We start from the raw sequence: 21,452 nt of genomic DNA, 5'->3' as shown, positions 1-21,452 counted from the left end.
CCAACAGGTGTCTATCTGGCATGTAAGTTTGTACAAATAATAAATGTTACATTTAGTTAAATCTGTTGAAACAACAGATACAAAGGTTTAGATATAATTAGATGTCACCTGTCTGAAGACTGTCACAGTGTTTCAGAGTAGTTCAGAATAAAAGGCTTAAGAAAGCAGAACTTGCCCTACACTTGAAGTTAAATGAAGTTCAACAAAGGAGAGAGAAGAAAAGGACAGTAGACATGAAATAAGTGCCTCCCTTGTGCCCTCTAAAAACTTGGATTTAATCATTAAGCCTTGTCCGTGTTCCTTGAAGAGGCTGTGAATTTCAAAGCTTGAATCCTATGAACACTGGAGGATTATCTATTTCCCCAAGTGGAATAGAAGACAATGATGGGCTATTTTTCAAGAATAGAAGCCTTAGCCTTGTTTCAGGGACAAGTTTCAAAACTTCATGATCCACCCTTTGGCAGGCAACATCTCTCTTCTTTCTATGCCTGAAGCCAATGTGTAAATAAATACACATTTGTCTGCATCTGGTCAAGTATGATCATTGCTTGGCATTGAGGCACTATTTCCTAAAACTTGCCATGTCAAAAGATGAACAGAATGCTGAACTACTTTACACAAAATATTTAAAATACTACTTGCTCATTAACCTAAACAATGTAAAATTACATATCACAAACTTTATGGCAGACTGTGAATGTAACATTGAAGATATGAAAGTAAATAGACTTGCTGTTGTTCACATTTTTTGTAAATCATTATTAGGTACCTGATCAATCACATTTTTTGGGTAAGATTTGGCCACAAATCACATTTGATCACTGTTTTAATCATCATTTTAACAGCTTGACCTACATTTCTGACAAGCACTATTTAAGGGAAGAAAGATTTATTTAGCTCACAGTTTAGGGGTTTCAAAGGGCTCAATTGTTTTTACCTGGTTCCCAGACATTAACCACAGCGGCAGGCTTCAAGCCATGGCAACAGGAAGCAGGAGATGTAATAAGGGGGGACAATAATTCCCCAGGACAAGGCCCCAGAGACTGACCTCCTCCAGCCATGACCTAATTTAAACCTCGGTGCAAAGGGGACATACTTAACACATGAGCTTTGGAGGATATACAACTTTAAACCAAAACATCCATGCATAATCTATGATAGACCCCGTGTTCATCATTTAACAGGTGACCACTCTAAAGTGCAGAGAATTAAAAACAATTGGAAAAATGTATTTGAAACTCTTCATAGTAGAATCACATTGATGCCCAGGCTAGGTTTAGTCCCAGTGCATTGCTGTACAGGGGACAGATGCTTTCACTTCATTTAACTTCTTCCTCTGTCCATCTGAAACTCTATGAGGAGAGCAAAAGCAAAGGTCTTGATGTAAAGTATACTTTTCAAATCACAACTTTTCACATGTATCATGGATTCACCCACCTATGTTTTGTAGTTCTCTAAGATCTTCTCATTTCCCAAAGGAAATGTCATTGCCCTAACAAGCATGAACTGCAAAGAAAATATGTGCCCAAAGTCTATCATAAGTCTCTCAAAATCCTAGATCAGTCTAGGCACTACTTCAAACTGCAAGTAAATGAAAGGAAAAACACAAACAGGTTTGCAGAAAACACATGTATTAGCCTGAGGCCTTAGCTCTTACAGGTGTGAGCTATGCCACTCAGCGGTGTCTGAGATCACATGCCACCCTCTCTACTTAATTCTACTCCAGCTCTCCCTCAAGTCTTCATCAACTTAAGGTTCCATAGGATAAGGGTTTATACTAAAAGTCCCTACACAGTATTCACAAGCATACTGGTAAGTAGTAAAGACACACTGGCCTCTGAGAATGGGCACATTGGGTTAAATAGAACTCACCAGTGTGGAAAGACTTCAGTCTCTGAGACAAGATAAAAAGTTATAGTATTTTAGGTCAGGTTGGGAAAACAGAAACATTCTAGATGGAATGGCTTAGATAGTGACATTTTTTTCTCAAGGTATAGAGAATGTACAACTCAGCTGGTGCATCAGAAGGTCACATATGTGGGGGAAGAAAAAGCAGCCTTCCTGTATTATCTGTGCATACACTGCCTCCTATTATGGTATCATCATGTGCCAAATAAGACCAGGACATGGTTTTCCACTCCTTATAAATACACTGATACCTTCATGGCGTAAACATTATCTAAAACTTTCCCCTGAGGCTTTACAATCTAGTGCCATATTGTCAGAGATGGGCAAATGAACTTGTCAGAGATGGGCAAATGAACTTGTCAAGAAATGGGCAAATTAACTAGACACTTCACAAAAGAAGAGACACAAAGGGCCAATAGATACATGAAAAGATGTTCTTCATCACTGGCCATAAGGGAGATGCAAATCAAAACTACATTGAGATTCCATCTAACCCCAGTTAGAGTGGCAAGCATAAAGAAATCAAACAACAACAAATGCTGGCAAGGATGTGGGGAAAGAGGAACTCTTTTACACTGTTGGTGGGAATGCAAACTAGTTCAGCCACTATGGAGATCTGTGTGGAGATTCCTAAGAAAGGTGGGAATAGATACACCATATGATCCAGCTATACAACTCCTGGGTATCTTTCCAAAGGAGTTGAATTCAGAGAAATACAGCAACATATGCATACCTATGTTCATAGCAGCACAATTTGTAATAGCCAAAATATGGAACCAACCCAGATCACCATCAACAGATGAATGGATAGCAAACCTGTGGGAAATACACAAAATGGAATTCTATTCAGCCATAAAGAACAAAATTGTATCATTTGCAAGAAGATGGAAATCCCTGGAGAACATTATGTTAAGTGAGATCAGCCAAGCACAAAAGGAGAAGGTACATATGTTTCCTCTAATATGCCCAAACTAGGAAACACAAAGGATACCAGTGGGACTCCAGATAATGGAGGGGAAATACCAGCAAAGTTTGAATGGAAAGATAGGAGAGGAGGAAGGGCGATCTTGATTAATGAGGGTCTACATCTGAACATGTGTAAAATTATGAATAAGACATGGTTAACCTGGACAACCATTGGTGGGAGGGGGGAGGGAAAACGGGGGTGGGGGGTAGAGGGCAGCAAATATAGTTTAAATATATACTATTTATGTTCAATAAAAAATTGTTAAAAGAAAAAAAAAACTTTATGTAGTACATGACTGATTAATCAGAAGGTGAGAACACAGGAAAATTGATATTCTTGTTACACATCTATAACTTTTGTAACTCTGGATGATATATTTGAAGGGAAAAGCTCTGAAGCTTCTTCTGGTTTGTATATTTGTTTAATTCTGTGGTACAAATTTTTAATATCAGGGTGCTACCTACCTAGGAATTTTATGTTGAGATGGTTTCCCTGAGTTGCTAAGCTTGATATTTATATAATCCTCCTTCAAACTCCAGAGTATGTAGGTGTCACATCCTCAGCTTTGTTATGCCAGGATAAGGGTTACTGACAGGACAAAAAAATCAAAATATGAAAATTAAGGTTTATATAGAAAACTAATCTAAGAACTATAACTTCCCCCAGAAGTGCCAAGTGGCAACTGAGTGAATCAGCAGCACCTCTGGCCCTTAAGGTGCTTTGCCAAGCAGTCTCCTCAGCTTCAGTGTCGAGCCTGCTGCAAGGTGAGTGGCATGTATCCTGTGACTCTGCCTTCAGTTCCATGTCTGTTTCCTCTCAAAGAGGGGCTTTTTTTTTCAGGTCTGGGGATGAAACCCAGGGGCATTCGACCTCCAAGCTATACCCTATACTCCCTGCCCTATTTTATTCTTTATTTTGAAACAGGGTCTCACTCAGTAGGGGAGACTGGCCTTGAACCTGAAATCCTTCTGTCTCAGCTTCTTGAATGCTGGGATTACAAGTGTGTGTCACCACACCCAGCTCAAAGAGGGGCTTTAGATGATACCCTGCAGGGGCAATGCAATAATCAACATACTTACTTAGTTGGCTTCTAAGACTAGTGTCTCAAGAAGCAGCTCTCCTGATGTACCTGAATGAAACTAGCCTTCCACAGACAGGGGCAATTTGCCCTTATTTCCAGGGATAATAAGAGAAAGTCAAGGTTATTTCTGATCCAGGCTTTCTCCCACTGTTTCGTTGGTTTAGATAGATGTCTAGGAGTGAGAAGTAGCAATTCAGTCTCTGAATTGATACACTGGGAATGCAGGCACATGCTACCATCTGCATTCTTAATATGGCTTTATCACTGGGCCTGGGATGAAAGGAAAGTTCACTTGGATTAAGGACTTATATATTTATACATGACCTTTTCAGTATTATTTGCTTAGTTCTCACTTTTTACCTTTTGTTTGTGTATTTCAGATATAATTGTATACTTACTTTTCTTTGTTGAAGTAAGTGGCTTCAGGTCCTTAAACATCTTAGGACTCAGCCCTGAAACAAGATTTCAGGTTTCTAATCCTCCCTATCATCTTTACTACCTGTGTACAGTTAACTCACTTCATTGCCTAGAGTAAGGAAAGGTTCAGAGACCTGAAAAGAGTTACTTCAAAGAAGCAACATGAGGGCTGAGCCCTGCCACGTGACAGGGGTGCATAAGTGATTTTCCCTCATTGACATTCAGTGGCCATGTTTCAATACATCATCCTGTTAGTTTGTCTCCTGTTTTATGCAAAGACTACCTCTTCACATTTAGTTCATTTCTATTAAAATATAAAATCTTAGGTACTTTTGAAAGGCAACTTGAGAAATTTATTCTGGTAAAAGAGGCACTTAAGTACAATAATGCATTAGTGTAAACATAATACTTAGAAGTCACTCACCCCCAGTGTTATCCACCTCATACTGCCTATTCAAATGGGCAAATGGAAACTCAGGGGTAGGAAGGCTTTGAGGATAGTTTGATTCAGAATTTTAAAGCTGTCACCTTGCATATAATTTATTTCTGGCTTTTCCTTCTTTTTTAATGAGCGTGAATCTTAGCCTCAGAATCAAGCCCCATGATCACAATTGTCTTTCATATTTACATTCTCCTTCATATATTCATCTAAGAAAATAGATGAAGAAACTTCAGAATTTTTTAGGTTTTAGAATTTTATTTGCCCAATATGATTATATATCATTGTGATATTGAGTGATAAATTAATATATGTCCAAAACATCTGTTGGTGTGATTATCTCCTAACCCATCCATCTAAACCCTTTTTCCCTCGTCATACATGCAAGAAAGTGGGAACAATATCTTCATATACAGACATAATATTATTCGAACTCTTTCCTTCCTAAAGCTAACTTTTCCCCTTAGCTGGACATGGTGGTGTACACCTGTAATCCCAGTACCTTTGAAGCAGAGACTGGAGAATCACAGGTTTGGAACAAGCCTCAGGAATATATAGTAACAGCAAGCTAACTAAAAATCTGTTTCAAAATAAAGAACAGAATTCCAGGAAGATGGCGACCGAGAAAAGCGGTGCTTAAGAGCCCCACTAACAAAAAATCTCCATTACCACAAAATCAGCGCCTTTCATAGCCAGAAAACACCATCACCAGAGAAACAAAAAAAAAAATCACCAGTCTCCAGAGAGAAAGTAGACTGAGAACAGAGCCACAGAGGAGATCCTCATGCCCGAGGACACGGCAGCAGTGCCATACTGCCGGCGGCTCCGGCGAATTCATGGGATGGCCACAGCAAGCCGAGCTGAGCCGCTGCGGAACATCCAGGCGGGATTTCTCGGCGCAGAGGGCATCTAAAGCTCCCAGTGGCCAAGCTCAGCACACACTGCAGGGATTCAGAGTGGAAATCAAAACCAAGAAGAAAAATGCCAGCCCCACAGCCAAGGACGTAGCAGCAGCGCCATATTGCCACTGGCGGTAGCAGCAGCGTATTAACCGAGTTCAGTACAGCTACATCTGCATACTCAAGAACAGTGAGTCAAATTGTGGGCCACAGAAAAGAAATCCCAGTACTGTACTCCCTGGGACTTGACCCAGTGGGGGAGGGGTGGTGGCAGAGATATCACACCATAGGGGAATGCGCAACTTGGCACCCCCCCACACACACACAGTCTAAAGCAGCCTATATCAACTCTCTGGGTCGGAGACTCTGTGATACAACCCAGTAAAGGAGTAGTGGGGTCTGAGATACTACAGACTCGAGATCCAGAGCACATTAAGTGAAGTCATAGTGACCCAAGGGAAGAACCCAGAGAAGGCACAAACATCCGAAATCATGGGAAAGAGGAATAATACTGGAGCAATGAATGCCCACAACCCCACAACATCAGAACCTGATAAAACAGAAAATCAGAGATTTCTAGAAGATCAAATCAGGAAAATCACTGTAGAAATAATAGAGGTGCTTCGAAAAGAACTCAGAGAGAGCCAAAAAGAGATAAAGGATGCAATTAATGAAGTAAAGGCCTCAATTCAAAGCACAAACAACTGATTAGAACACATGGAGAACAGAATCTCGCTCTTAGAAGATGATCATTCCAAAAATGAACGCATAGTTTATAATCTAGAAAAAAATATCCGACAGCAGGAATATGATATTGAAGAAATATGGGCCCATTTTAAGAGAGCTAACCTACAAATAACTGGAATAGAGGAGGAAAAAGAAGGTGAAACCAAAGGGATCAACAATCTCTTCAAGGAAGTAATAGCAGAAAATTTTCCAGACATAGAGCAAGAGGTTGATACACAGGTCCAGGAAACTTATAGAACTCCCTTTAGACAGGATCGGAGAAGAGGATCCCCACGCCACATAATTGTCAAAATACCTTCAGATATAGCATTTGTAAATATTTTATCCCATTCTATTAGTAACTGTTAACTCTGTTTACATTGTCTTTGGATATACATTTTTTTTTTAGGGACTTTGTATACTCTTCTGTTGCCTGTGCCATTGAAATCATAACCAAGAAATCACTGCCAATTTCAATGTTGTGAGGTTTTATGACCCAGATTTTCTCCTAAAAGTTTATAGTCTTAAGATTTATATTTAGGTCTTTTATATATTTTGAGTTAATATTTGTATATGGGATTAGGTAAGGGTCCAATTTTATTCTTTTCCATGTTATTAATATTTTCAACAACATTTAGTTAAAAGATTATTATTTCCACCACCAAATGTTTGTGGAAACCTTGTCAAAAATAACTTGACAATATAGGGAAGAATTTAGCTTTAGGCTTTTATTTAACTCCAATGGTTTATATATCTGCCTTTAGAATAGTACTACACTGTTTCAATTATTGTAGCTTTATATGGTTTGAAATCAGAAAATATATATCTTCTAGCTTTGTTCTTTTTCAAGATCGTTTTGGGTACCTAGAGTCCATATTCCATATTAGGATAGATTTTTTTTGAAAAATAAATATACAAATATATGATAGTTTCACCTAAAAAAATAGAAAAAAATATTCTCTGGTAAGAAAGAAAGCAAAAAGAAATATTGAAATGTTATCTCTAAGTCATCAAAACCTTGGTATCAGACAAATGAAACTGTTATGTGAGATTATCATTTTTAATTGAGGATAAATTGCTATAATACTAGATGTCAACCACTAAGCCAAGCATGGGAGGGAAGGATAGGGAGAGAATGGGGTGGGGATCGGGTGGGGGCTGACTGTGCAATGTGTGCATGTATGTCTACAAAAGTATGTATCCCACTATGATGTATGAATACAGTGCACCAATAAAAAATAAATAAAAATAAATAAAACCCTACACTGCATTCAAAAATAAATAATTAAAAATAAAGAACAAAAAGGGCTATGGGTGTAGTTCAAAAGAAGAAAACCCCTAGGTTCTATTACTAGTACAAAAAACCCTTCCTACCCTCTTCTCTCTCCCCTCCCCTGGGTCAATTCCACTATTTTCCTTTTCTTACTTATTTTTATTCTAGCTTCCAGCTATGAGAAAAAAACATGACCTCTAACTTTATGACACTAGCTGATTTTACTTAGCATAATATTCTCTAATTCCATCCACTTTTCTGCAAATGACACATTGTTCTTAGGGGCTGAGTAAAATTATTTTCTGTGTAAGTATCCCATTTTTATATCTATTTATATTTTGACAACTGCCTAGGTTGATTATGTGATTTGAATATAAAAAGATGAAGGAAACCAATATGGTATATGTCACACACCTGTAATCCCAGTATTTAGGAGGCTGAGACTGGAGGATTGCAGGTTCAAGGTCAGTATGAGGCAACTCAGCAAGACCATGCTTTACAATAAACAATGAAATAGGGCTGGGGATATAGCTCAGAGGGATAACAGCCCTGTGTTTAATTCCCAGTATCATTAATACAAAAAAAAGTCTAGGAATGGCTTCAGAAAGTTTATTGGAAAGCTTATTTTCCAGAAGATAAAAAGGGCATCTTTTTAGGAAACAGTTAATAGACACTCTAAACCAAAATTTAAATGAAATTATGCCGATTCTTTTTCAATGAAGGTCTGTAACACACAATCAAAACACAGAGTTTCTTTGGTTTTTAATAATCACAACCTTTTAGATAAGGTCATCCCTTAGTAAGCACATTAAGGATGTTCCCAAACTCCCCCCAAACCTCCCAATCTACTGAAATTCAATTCTGTCAGATAGAGTGGGTAGAATATGCATATTTCATGTGTATATCATCTGTAAATTTTCAGTCCTTCCTAGTTTACTGACGGTACCTTGTACAATGGAAAACCATATGAATATATTTTCTCTTGTACTGTCTAGGGAATAATGACTACATAATGTCTTTACACAATCAGTATAAAGCCCCTATTTGTTTGCTATTTCTGATCTGTGTTTGACTGAATCAGAATATGTATAACCAGCAAACTCAGATGGCCAACTCTTCATATAGAGGATTAACATAATAAACATGGCATATTCTTCAATGGAGAAAATGTGAGTGTTCTATTCATTCTTATAATTGTTGACTCATCAATACTGTCTTGTGGGCCTGTTATAGTTCAGGCTCTGTTTAATGCACTAAGGATGGACAGTGAAACAAACAGTGTCAACACTGGCTTTCTGGCATGTCCATGCTGACTGTTAAATACACAATAGATCAAAAGAATATGATGTTGATCAGGGCAATTTCTTTGAGAAAGGAAGGTGAATAGCAGATGGAAGACCGGAAAGCAAAGACTTGGTTCTAAACTAAAATTAAAAGAAAAACATTTGAAGGCCTTTTCAAATATGTAATCCATTTATTCTGTACATAAAACTTCAGAATGAACACTCAGAATAGCCAGAGAATATATTAGGAGTACTGGTTCCTGATTAAATAATATTAAAAAATACATGGAATCTTTTGTAGCAAATAGAAAAAAAGAGGCAATAATATGATATTTGGAGAAATAGCATCATTACATAGATTTTTTCACGTGTTTTATCTAATTATAGTATCATGAAATCATTTATGTCCTCTTACTTGAAACTTTAAGAATACTCAGCTGTGAACTTCATATTTATAACCTTTCTTATCAATTTAATTTGAACTAATAACTCTTAAAAGCTTATCTACTTATGTAAACATATTTATATATGTAAGCACATATGTATATTTTATCTGATAGAATATATCAGCTGGTTAGAATGTGCTTTTCTTCAACTGAGTACATACCATTATCTAGTTAGTTCTGGCATGAATAAGCAATAAGCCTCAATTTTTCTCAAGATCTGTTTATCTAAGAAAATCTACTTTAATAAAACAAATGTAATTCTCTTTTCCTCTAGAAATATTACTGAATTATTGTTTTAATCTATACCATTGCCATAATTTATAGAAAATAACAAGAATCTGAATGTCTTAAAAAATTAAAGTGTTTACTTGCCAGGATAGAAGTCATGTGCCTGTAATTACAGCATTTGGGAGGCTGAGACTGGATGATTGCAGTTCCAAAGCCAGTGTGAGGTAACTTAGACAGATCCTACTTAAAAATAAAAATTGAAACTATCAGGGGTATATCTATCATTTAGGTGGCCCTTGAGTTCAATCTCTAGTACCACTCAACAAAAATACTTTAAAATTATTTTATCATTAATTTAAAGTTTAATTACAGTGATGAATAGATGCAAAAGTCTCCAGCTTTACAGAGACACACTGTTCTAACAGTCAGTTGTATTACATTAAATTTTATACATTCTCTGTCATTTACAAAACCCTGAAAGGAATCAAATTTCCCGTGATTCTTTCACTTTGCCAGTTTTTCAGAAATATCCAATTTCTACAATATAATTCAACTTATCTTTCCATTATTTACATTAATCTTTATATCACAAGCCAAAAATAACTTCAAAAAACAAATAGGTTATATTTGATTGAGTTAGCATTGATTGCTAATAAGCATATCTATTTGTAGGCAAAACAATAAAATTCATTTTTTCTGTCTCTGGGCTGTCAGAAATAGCTACAAGGTTGAATTTGCCAGATAAAATGACTGTTAACTGGGAACTAATTGTCATAGCAACTAATATAAGATGCAGGATGCTAAATACTAAAAGTACAGATACCTGCAACTAGAAGGAAAGAGTTAGCTTCACAAAAGTTCCAACCAAGTTAAAAGAAATAAAAGCAAGTTAAAGTGACACAATTTTGATCATTAATAACACAAAGTAGTTAAAGCCTTAGAGCCTTTATAGATTAAAAAGCTATATTTCAGTGTCTTTCTTTTCCTTATTATAAAACAGGCTTTCAACATAAAAGGTAACTGTTAACAATAGAGATAAGGTATGCTGAGACTTACAACGGGGTACAGATGGTTAGTGCAAACTTTAGAGTAAAAATGAACAAATGACAATATGAGATTTTACTGTGCAATGTCCTGACACGGTTAACGAATTGATACATTCTGATCAGTTATGTCAGACCTGTCTGTCCTTGTGAGGATGAACAAAGAGTGCTGCCTCAAAAGGTTTACACAGCAGAGATAAGTGGCAGAGCAGGAGACTACTGAGGAGCACAATAGGAGGGGCAAGTTAATAAATTCAATTTCAAAGGTGATAGTGTCTCACTTCTGAGCCACTCTACCATGTCTGTCTTTCTGACATGGTGCTACCCTTGTTCTGCCTATCACTCTATAGGTTCTTATCTTCAGTTCAGATAGATATATGACTAGGGAAAACGATGAGCCAAGAAACTTAATTGCAAAAACCTATTATTATTATTATTATTATTACAGTGCCATTACAAACCTTAATATGTAGCTTCTAACTTTACACCAAAACGTCATACAGTATATATGTTGTTTATTAAATTAGTGACCTATTAGACTATTTGACTTATTGTATTTACTAGTTCTTATTAGATTTTATTTATATTTAAGGAAGAATGGGTTAAATATGAACAGAATGGGTTGAATATGAACAGAATCTGACCACAAATGTCAAAAGTTTCAATAATATGAAGTTCTGATTTTGATTACATTATCATTGTTCCAACAAAATTTCAGGATCAACACAAAAACAAAATCAGAAATTATCTCAGCTCTTATAATTGGTCTAAGGAGATGGTCTCATCTAACTTTGGCAGGTAAGATGAGATGTAGTTTATAAATTGAAAGTAGAAACTCTATCCTTCTGTAGCTTATGTCTTGAGGTTCACTCACTCTGGGTTCTTGGTCTTTTCTTCATTATATAAGATAATTTCTGTCAAAACAATATTTATTTAATGGCTAGAATTGGTTCAGTTTGACCCTGAGTTGATAGAGCTCACACAGCATCTCTTGTATATATTTTGAATCACAGTGAAAGACATTGGCCCTGTATGAGGCTGCTTGAGTGTTGAATGCTGGGACTACCTCTTAGCAGCTAGGAAGCTACATGAGAAGTATTTGACTCCTCTACACCTTCTGTTCCTCAAACTTGCTGAAATGGTGTAAAGTACAGAACCATATTTATGGGGATGTCTGTGACACCTGGAACAATGGGTGCATGGATAACACTTCCATGATTCCTGATGCATAGGAAAATCTCAAGCTACACTTATATTATCATCTGCCCACAATTCTGCATGGCCTTCATGTGCACATTCATTCTGAAGCCCAGTTTTCTATGATGGAATCCTGACTCCACCAGGATCTTGCCTGATTGTCACCAAGTCTCACCAGCAAACTGGTGATGATGAAAGATTCAAGTGAGTTGATGATCAGAATTATTAGCTTAACATAGAAATGACTTAGATAAGCTAGTGTCCTCAGTGTTCTTGGAATTCATTGCAAGATCCATTGGATTTCTGAAACTTCAGGTAGTGCCAAAATTTTGTTAAACAAGCATGCATGTGATAAGTTTTCATTTTTGATCTAGGTACATAAGTACATTAAAATGTGACCAAAATAAAACAAGTATACCTATATAATGTCACAAAAGTCATTTCAAATTTTTGAATTTCAATATTTAGAAAGTGGAGACAAAGTGGGTTTACTATTCCCTGAAACAGAGTTAGCACTAGACAAATACCGGTAGGAATCATTTTTTACTGTTCCATTTTTATACATTTTAATTACCAATGAGAAGACTATTTTTCCTTTTCTGAGAAAACATGTTTTCTCTACTAATAATAAAAATTTAACCAAGATGTACAAAATGAAAACTACCATGAAACAATGTATATATTTGTGCTAGAGCAAATGGTAAACACAAGTGTACATAGTCTGAGTTATTTCTTAAGACAAAAGTACACATGTGAAAAATCAAGGTACCTAGAATATTTGTATGTGAATGCAAAAACCTGGAGATTTTTTCCTGTGACCTTAATCCAGCCTCTTTTTCTAATAACCCACTTTCTCCCAGGTGGGACTGTGACTTCCATTCTCATAACCTTCTGAAAAAAAAGAAAAGTATCAATGTTTAAATGTAGTGGTGAAGCATCTTCCATGAGTCAGAGAATCAAATTCTAAATTTAGATTTGTGTGTTTCCAATGAAATCATTTTTCTGACACCTGTGGCTATTAGTGTCAATGACAAATCTGAAGGTATAAATACCAATGGATAAAAAGCCTTCCTCCAATTCCCACTCCAGATCCAGTGAGAAATCATGAAGACCTTCATCTTCCTTGCTTTGCTGGGAGCTGCTGGTGAGTCTTTCTAATGAACAAATCAGAAAGAGTCTGTTCTTTCTCTACTTTTATGGAAAAAAAAAACAACAACAAATGTTCATTGTAGGCTCTGTAATCAGGTAGCTGAAAAGATAAGACAACAGGGTCTTAGATATTGGTTTAGCTCTAATTAAATCTCACTTGTTCAAGAAAAGACATAATCAAAAAGAGTGGGTCACAATAGAGGCCACAGGGAAACAGAGTTGTGTTGAATATCATATAAATACACTAAAAAGAGAGAGATAAAAGTAGAGTATACTTTAATGTATGAAATACTCAAATGTAAATGAAAAGTTACATTAAACATTCCATTCCTGATTATGTGAGGCAAGAGAATATTCTCATTTTTCTGCTGGGTCTGCTAATCATCAGGAATGAGAAGACATTGCAAGCTGGATGTTTGACACTGAGTTTCCATCTTTCCTGTCAGTTGCTCTCCCCACTGTTGAAGATGATGATAAGATCGTCGGGGGCTACACCTGTTCAGAGAATGCCCTTCCCTACCAGGTGTCCCTGGATGTTGATGGACATTATTGCGGAGGCTCCCTCATCAGTGATCAGTGGGTCCTGTCTGTGGCTCACTGCTACAAATCCTACCTATTGTAAGTGACCATAACTCACATTCCTATGTCTGGTACAATTTCTTCTCTAGCCACAGAAAACAAAGATAAAGTAAATTAAAAATATGATGGAAAACTTTCCTGTTTGATCCTTAAAAAGGTAGGTTATTTTGTAGGACTGCTCCCTTCTTAAATTTTGGCATCCCAGGTATGAAAATGAAAGAGTATTTGAGGAAAGGGTCTTAGAAATAGCTTAGAACAGAAATCAAGATAAAGTCCTAATGATTATTACTTAAGGAGTGAAAATAATACAGTATTTCACTTTTCTGGGAGGATAATAAAATTAAACCCTCCATTCTGTAACTTGATATTTTCTAATGTCTATCACAAATGCCTCACCACCCAATGATACTTGGTAATCTCAGAGGGAAAAATAAGGCAGGAAGAATCAATCTTCTTTTCATCTCCAAGAGTTTCTTAAAACTTATGGTTCCTATTCCTATACCTCATTTTTCTAACAAGAAGACATGATTTAGGATTCCTAGAATAGAGACAGTTGGGGCAGAAGTTTTCTAATCTGTACTTAATGTGATATTGCACAAGAAGACCTTAAGTGCATAATTGCCTGAAAGATTGAACATTTGAAGAGGAGAGAAGGGAACCTGTCCTTTTGCTATTCGAGGAGGTAATGGGAGAAAATAAGGAATCTCATGTTGGATATTTAGGAAAATTTAATCCTTTCTTCCAACAGAGGTAGATACTCCGTGCATCTGGGAGAACACAACCTTGATGTCATTGAGGGAAATGAGCAATTTATTGATGTAGCAAAGATGATCATCCATCCCAAATATAATAAGACTAATATTGATAATGACATCATGCTGGTTAAACTGAAAGCATCTGCCACCATCAGCACTCGAGTGTCTGCAATCTCTCTGCCAAGATCCTGTCCATCTTTTGGGACCCAGTGCCTTGTGTCTGGCTGGGGAAACACCTTGAGCTTTGGACATAAGTGTCACCTGGGACACCAGAATAAAGTCTGAAAATATGAGAATAAAAGGCATGTTGAAAGAAAATTAGCTCAATTTTCCCTATTAGGCAATGTTGCCAGAGGCTAGTTTTGGATATCTGCACCCTTGAAAGTTGTTAGTTTACTTGGAAACTCTTCTTTTCTAAGAATATGGAGAACACAGAAAAGTTACTTATTATAAAATGTTGAGGTATTTATTTCAAGCCACAAAATAATGTACAGAGAATTAGAAACAGAGAGGTAAATAGAAATGTGGCTAAAGAAATTGAAATTACCTGAAATATATACTTGCTTCACAGACATGTCTCTGCATCTGAGATAAATAGTGACTCCTCTAGTCTCAAATAATTAATACTTATTTGCTAAAACTACCTTGAAATCTATCTAGACCAAAAAAGTTCAGTCAAATTTCAAGTTATTAAAAAATTGAATGGAAAACTTGGGGTAGTGAGAAACAGAGCACATAGAGTAGGAAGGAAATTTCCAGGATATCTGTGGGTAATCTTCCATTTTGCTTGTATCCAACAGAGAAATTCCCTTCACTCATCCAGTGTATGGATGCTTCTGTCCTCTCGGACTCTTCTTGTCACAACTCCTACCCAGGCGATATTACTGCCAACATGTTCTGCCTGGGCTTCCTGGAGGGTGGGAAGGACTCATGCCAGTTGAGTTTTTTTTTCCCTACTATTAGTTCATTCTTCCTCATCTGCCCCTGATTTTTTTTATTTTTCAACATGCATACCTTTAAGACTGTTTATGACATAAATACTGAGAGGTAAGAATTAGCTTTGTGATGAATTAATTATTTATGTGGTGTTATATATTGTATAGTATTAAGGCTAAAGATTTACACAGAAGTTTCTGTGCAGATAGTATACTGAAGCATACTTCTTAGGAGGTATCCATAGAATAAACCCCATTTGAAAGGAGTGTATATACTGAAACAGACTCAGATCTCTCCATCCTCACTTTCCTTCATCCTATGGACCAACTATAGAGAGGAGCAACTGGGAAGAAACAAATTGTAGACGGGTGATTGATATTTAGCTCTTAAGTTTTAAGGAATGTGTTTTGTGGAGAATCAGCAACTTGCAATGGTTCCAAGACCACAGAAGAATAACATGGATTCCATCTTCTGTGCTAGAGAAAAACAGGAGTCTGATTGTCATTTTCTTGTTTCTCAGGGTGACTCTGGTGGCCCTGTGGTCTGCAATGGAGAGCTTCAGGGCATAGTTTCCTGGGGCTTTGGCTGTGCTCTGAAAGGCACACTTGGTATCTACACCAAGGTCTGCAACTACCTGGACTGGATTCAAGAGACTATTGCTGCCAACTAATGACCTTTACCTTATCATGATCTATCCCAAATAGTGAGCCTAATGTTCTTTTCAAGCCTGAACTCAGTACCAAAATAAAATGATTTTATTTTGAACCACATCTGTCTACAAATATTCCTTGATAGGTGTTACTTTCTCTTGAAACTTTCTGCTAAGGAGGGATAAGTTGAAATATGCATTTAAAAGATTTTAGAAAGTTATTGAAGAAATCATCCATACTAATCAATATAAATTATTGATCCATGGTGGACCTTATGTCCTATATTGATAATATAATTTGGAGACCAGTGTTCCCATGACGTGTGTGTGTGTGTGTGTGTGTGTGTGTGTGTGTGTGTGTGTGTCCTGGTGATTGTAAATAAAGATTTTCTACCTCTGAGCAACACTTCTAGCCCTATTTTATTTTTTTTCGATACTGGGGATGGAACCCAGGGCCATTCTACCTCCAAGGACACTGCCAGCCCTATTTTTTATTTTTTGTTTTTTAAACAAAGTTTCAATAAGCTGCAAAGGGTCTCACAAAGTAGCTGAGGCTACTTCAGGAGGATCCTCCTGTCCAAGCTTCCCAAATGCTGGGATTACACGTGTGTGCCACCACACCAGCTGCTATTTTTCTTTCTGAAAGAGGGTCTAACTCAGTTCTGAGGGCCTCAATAATTTGCTGAATCTGGCATGGAAACTGTTATACTCATGTCTCATCCTCCAAGTACTGGAATTATAGGCATGTACACTTCTTGTGGCTTACAACAACATCCTATTTTAACAAATTTATTAGGTGCCTTTCTAATATATCAGACACAATTCTATAACACTTGGTTACAGTTCCCATTTTATCTTTGATCTTGCATTTATTATAATAGACCTTGTGTTATTAATTTAAAATAGAGAAACCATTAAACCTCAGGTTTCTTGTATCTCACACACCTCCCCCAACACTTAGCTTCCTAATTAGGGGTGCTACACAAACTGGATGGTTCCGCAGGTGGCACACCTAATGCAACTGACCACCAGCCCTAGAAAACTTACACTCCCAACCTAGTTATCATACAAAAGCCATTTTGAGGGTGAAGTCTTTTATAAAATGAACCATGCTCCTTTTAAATTTGCTGTCAGGCAAACATGCTTGCAATAAGCAGAGAGACTTTCCTGTCAAGTGGGCTGATTTAAATTGATCCAAAGATAAAGAAAATGTCTCACAAATACTTTCTCATAACTGTCAGAATCTACAAGCAAAACTCTGGGGAAAATGTTTCCATTTACAAATCCTGAAACACAAGAAAAGTGAATCCTTTCATGACTGATGCATCAATATCTGCTCAGCATGACTGGAACTTCTTGTGTCTTCCCATGTTTGTGCTTACTTTTTATTGTAGTGATACCATGCCACTGGGTTCAATCTTCACTAATACAAAAATAAAACCAGTACTTGGAGAAAGGTTCACTAAACTTGAATATTTGAGAGCACTAAACAAAAATAATAAGAAGTACGATCAGAATACATAAAAAACTCTGGCACAATGTTTGGAAATTATGCTAAGAATCAATGGTCTTAAGGAAGGTGCATAAATGCATTTTAATGATATTCAAAATGTTCAATGAATTAATATCAGAAGAATGCCAATCATTGGGAATGTGACAAACATGCAGATATAAAAGTAATTCAGAAACACAAATATACAGTATCAGTGAAATATTCTTCATAAGACATTAAAATTAAAGTAAAAAGTATGCAAAATAAAGACAGATTTTTGAAAAAAATTAGTGTTAACAATTGTTATGTTCAAAGTTCATTTGTATCAGGGCAGTGGGATGGATTGCTGAAAGGGAAAAGAAATTGCCCACAGAACATGGCACATAGAGAACAATTACAAGCACAATTCCAAAACATGGCACACATATGATCTATTAGAGAACAATTACAAGAAATCAGTGACACATCAATAAAAGCTCTGTCCCTCATGATGTCTGAAAAACAGCACCTCCTTCCTTCACAGGACTTCTCCAGAATGTAGGACATTCATCCCACTCAGTTCTTGTCTATGGTGGCTTGTAGGATAGTGACACATACTTTCTCTATAGTGAGCTCAGTTCCATATCTGGTTGCCACTGAGAAGCAGCATTTTATGTTAGGCTGCAGAAGCTGTGCCACTGTCACCATTAGCTTGGTTAATCTGCACAAATGGCTAGCATCCCAAGGATCGACTGTTCTGGTGTAAGTGCAAGAAAACAGCTTTCTACACACCACAGTAACTTGCTCTGGTTTCCAATGTGCATAATGGAAAGCCAATTTCCTTCAAAATCATGTTTCTGAACATTATAACATAGTCTTATAATCAAGATTCTCTTAACTTGGGTAGATTTTGAAGAAAAGAGAGGTTACATTCTGGGACTTAGTGCTTTTCTGTGGCTCTTTTTTATAATAATACATTGGCACATGGATACACAGAAGTTAGTTATATTAACAGTACACTCAGATTCCCTTCTGAGTAGAATGGCACCCTTGTTAAAGGAGCAGAGGTAATGGGACAGTAATAATGATCTCTAGTCCTCACCTTTTCTTGTCATATGGATATATTAAGATAAGAAGAGTGGCTAAAAGAAAATAAGGTGAAAAATAATGATAATGATAAAAGCCGGGCATTGTGGTGCTGGGCGTGGTGGCACATGCTTGTAGTCCCCGTGCTTGGGAGGCTGAGACAGGTGGATCATGCAGGTTCAGAGCCAACCTCATCTACTTAGGCTTTCATCTACTTAGCAGACCCTGTTTCCAAAAAAACGAAAAAATAAATAAACAAAAAGAGATTGACAGCTGAATCTCAAGAGGTAGAGAAGTTTCTCATGGAGGATCAGCTCCGTAAAATAATATTTCTTGAAGTATAAAGGTTTATCTTGAACTCCATTTTAACATTGGGAATGAACAAGAATATGATTGCATTTTCCTTCATCCTCAGTGTGACTCTGGTGGCCCTGTGGCCTGCAATGGAGAGCTCCAAGGCATTGTCTGCTGGGGCTCTGGCTGTGCTCTGAAAGGCCATCCTGGTGTTTACATCAAGATGAGCAAATACCTGGACTGGATTCAAGAGACAATGGCTTCCAACAAAACACCTTCGTCTTTGTTTATTATTCAACCCCAACTCTTTAAGAAACCTCAAGGTCTCTGGTCTGATTTAAGGCTTTGACCCATCTTGAATTGACTCTTGTGCAGGATGAGAAAGTGAGATTTATTTCCATTTTTCTGCATATGGTTAACCAGTGTTTCCAACACCATTTGTTGAACAATCTATCTTTCTTCCAGTATACATTTAAGGCCTCTTTGTCAAAATCAATTGTCAAAAGTGTGTGGATTTGTTTCGTAGTCTTCTATTCTACTCCCTCTATGTATCTGGATATTTTTTTCCAGTGCAATGCTGATTTTATTACCATTGCTTTATAGTATAGTTTAAGGTCAGTTACTGTGATTCCTTCTGCATATTTTTTGTGGATGAGAACTACTTTGTCTATTCTGTTTTTTTGTTGTTCCAAAAAAATTTAAGGACTTATTTTCTATGTTTGTGAGGAATGATCTTGGTCCTTTAATGAGTATTGCACTGAATCTGTAGTTCTCTTTTGGAAGTATGGTGATTTTTATAATATTTATTCTGCTTATTGATTAATATGGAAGATCTTCCCATCTTCTAAGAACTTTGATTTCTTTTTCAATGTTATATAATTTTCTTTTCTGGAGGTCATTTACCTCTTTTTAAAAGTTTATTTCTAAATATTTTATATCTTTGTGGGATTCCTGAGTGAAAGTGTTTTCTAAATTTTTTTAAGTGGATTTATAGTTAGTGTACAGAAAAGCTTCTGATTTCTTAAGACTGATTTTGTGTCCAGATACTTTCTAAATTCTTGTTTCTCAAAAAATAATTAACAAGATAAGTAAAAGAAGATAATTACTACTGAAAGAGTTGAAGTCCAGAGGAATATGAGAAACTACCTTCAAAAATTATACTCCAACAAAATGGAAAATCTGGAGGAAATTGACAACTTTCTAGATAAATACAATCTACTTAAACTGAGTTAAGAACATATAGAAAACTTAAACAAACCAATAGCAATCAAAGTGATTGAAACAGCAATAAAATCTTACCATCAGTGCCAGACATGGTGCCACACACTTGTAATTTCTGCACTTGGGAGGCGGAGACAGGAGGATCACGCAAGTTTGAAGCCAGCCATGCTGGCTTAAGAGACCCTGTTTCCAAATAAAAATATAATAAAATAGGTGTCTGGGAGTGTATCCCTGAGGTGGAATTGCTTCCTGGAACCCTGGTAACACACACACACACACACACACATACGCACACACACGCACACACACACACACACACACACACACACACACACACACTCTTAGCATCAATGAAAAGCTCAGTACCAGATGGTTTCCCAAGTGAATTTTACAAATCCCTTATAGAAGAGTTAATCCCAATACTCCTCAATCTATATTATCTATTTCATGAAAAAATGACTCTCTCAAATACATTCTATGAAGCCAATATCACATTAATACCATAACCAAATAAAGACAGTTTTAGAAAGAAAAAATATGGGCCTATAACTTTGATAAACTTGGATGTAAAACCGCTAAACAAAAACAAAATACTCTCAACACATTCAAAACCACATCAAGAAAATCATACGTGATGACCAGGTATTGTTCTTCTCAGGCATACAAAGCTGGCTCAAAATATAAAAATCAATCTGTGTAATTCATCATGTAAACATACCAAATAAAATATTCATGATGGTTTCAATAGATGCTGAAAAAACATTTGATAAAATCCTCCATCCATTTATGATAAAAGCACTGCAGAGAATCAGCATAGAATGAACATACCTCAACATCATAAAGGCAATCTACAATAGGCCAAAAGCAAATATCATATTAAAAGGGGAAAAACTTCATGTATTCCCCTTAAAAACAGGAATAGGACAAGGATGTCCATTATCACTACTTCTCTTCAATGTAATACTTGAGACTCTAGCCAAAGCAATAAGGCAAGAAGAGGAATTCAAAGGGGTACAAATAGGAAAAAAAGAACTCAAACTCTCACTATTTGTAGATGACCTGATACTATACTAGGAAGACCCAACAAACCCAGCCAAAGGCATATAGAACTGATCAACAAATTCAGCAAAGTCCTTGGTCCTTTTATCATCATGTTCATGTGGCACTGTTTGGGCATCATTTATCATGAATAACCAACAAACCTGAGAGTAAAAGAATGACAAAGACCTGGGAGTGGTGATGCACACTTGTAATCCCAGAATTTGGGAGGCTGAGACAAAGAATTGCAGTTTGCAGTTTTCTGACAGTCTCAGCTACTTAGTGAGGCCCTTTACAACTCAGTGAAATCCTATTAAAAACTAAAGAATAAAAAATATGGCTAGGGGATTAGCTTGGAGGTAGAATG

At 36.6% G+C, this 21,452-nt stretch overlaps 1 pseudogene across 1 annotated transcript; it reads left to right on the top strand.

Moving 5' to 3' along the window:
• Nucleotides 1-13,011: 13,011 nt before the first annotated feature.
• Nucleotides 13,012-15,996, top strand: LOC308266634 (cationic trypsin-3-like; annotated as a pseudogene). The gene is made up of 5 exons: nucleotides 13,012-13,051; nucleotides 13,503-13,674; nucleotides 14,390-14,646; nucleotides 15,191-15,327; nucleotides 15,847-15,996. The product of its transcript is annotated as a cationic trypsin-3-like (transcript).
• The last annotated feature ends 5,456 nt before the right edge of the window (nucleotides 15,997-21,452 follow it).

Source organism: Muscardinus avellanarius (genome assembly GCF_963383645.1).
Source record: "Muscardinus avellanarius genome assembly, chromosome: 9".
NCBI classification, from domain to species: domain Eukaryota; kingdom Metazoa; phylum Chordata; class Mammalia; order Rodentia; family Gliridae; genus Muscardinus; species Muscardinus avellanarius.
This window is presented reverse-complemented; position numbering and strand designations above follow the sequence as displayed.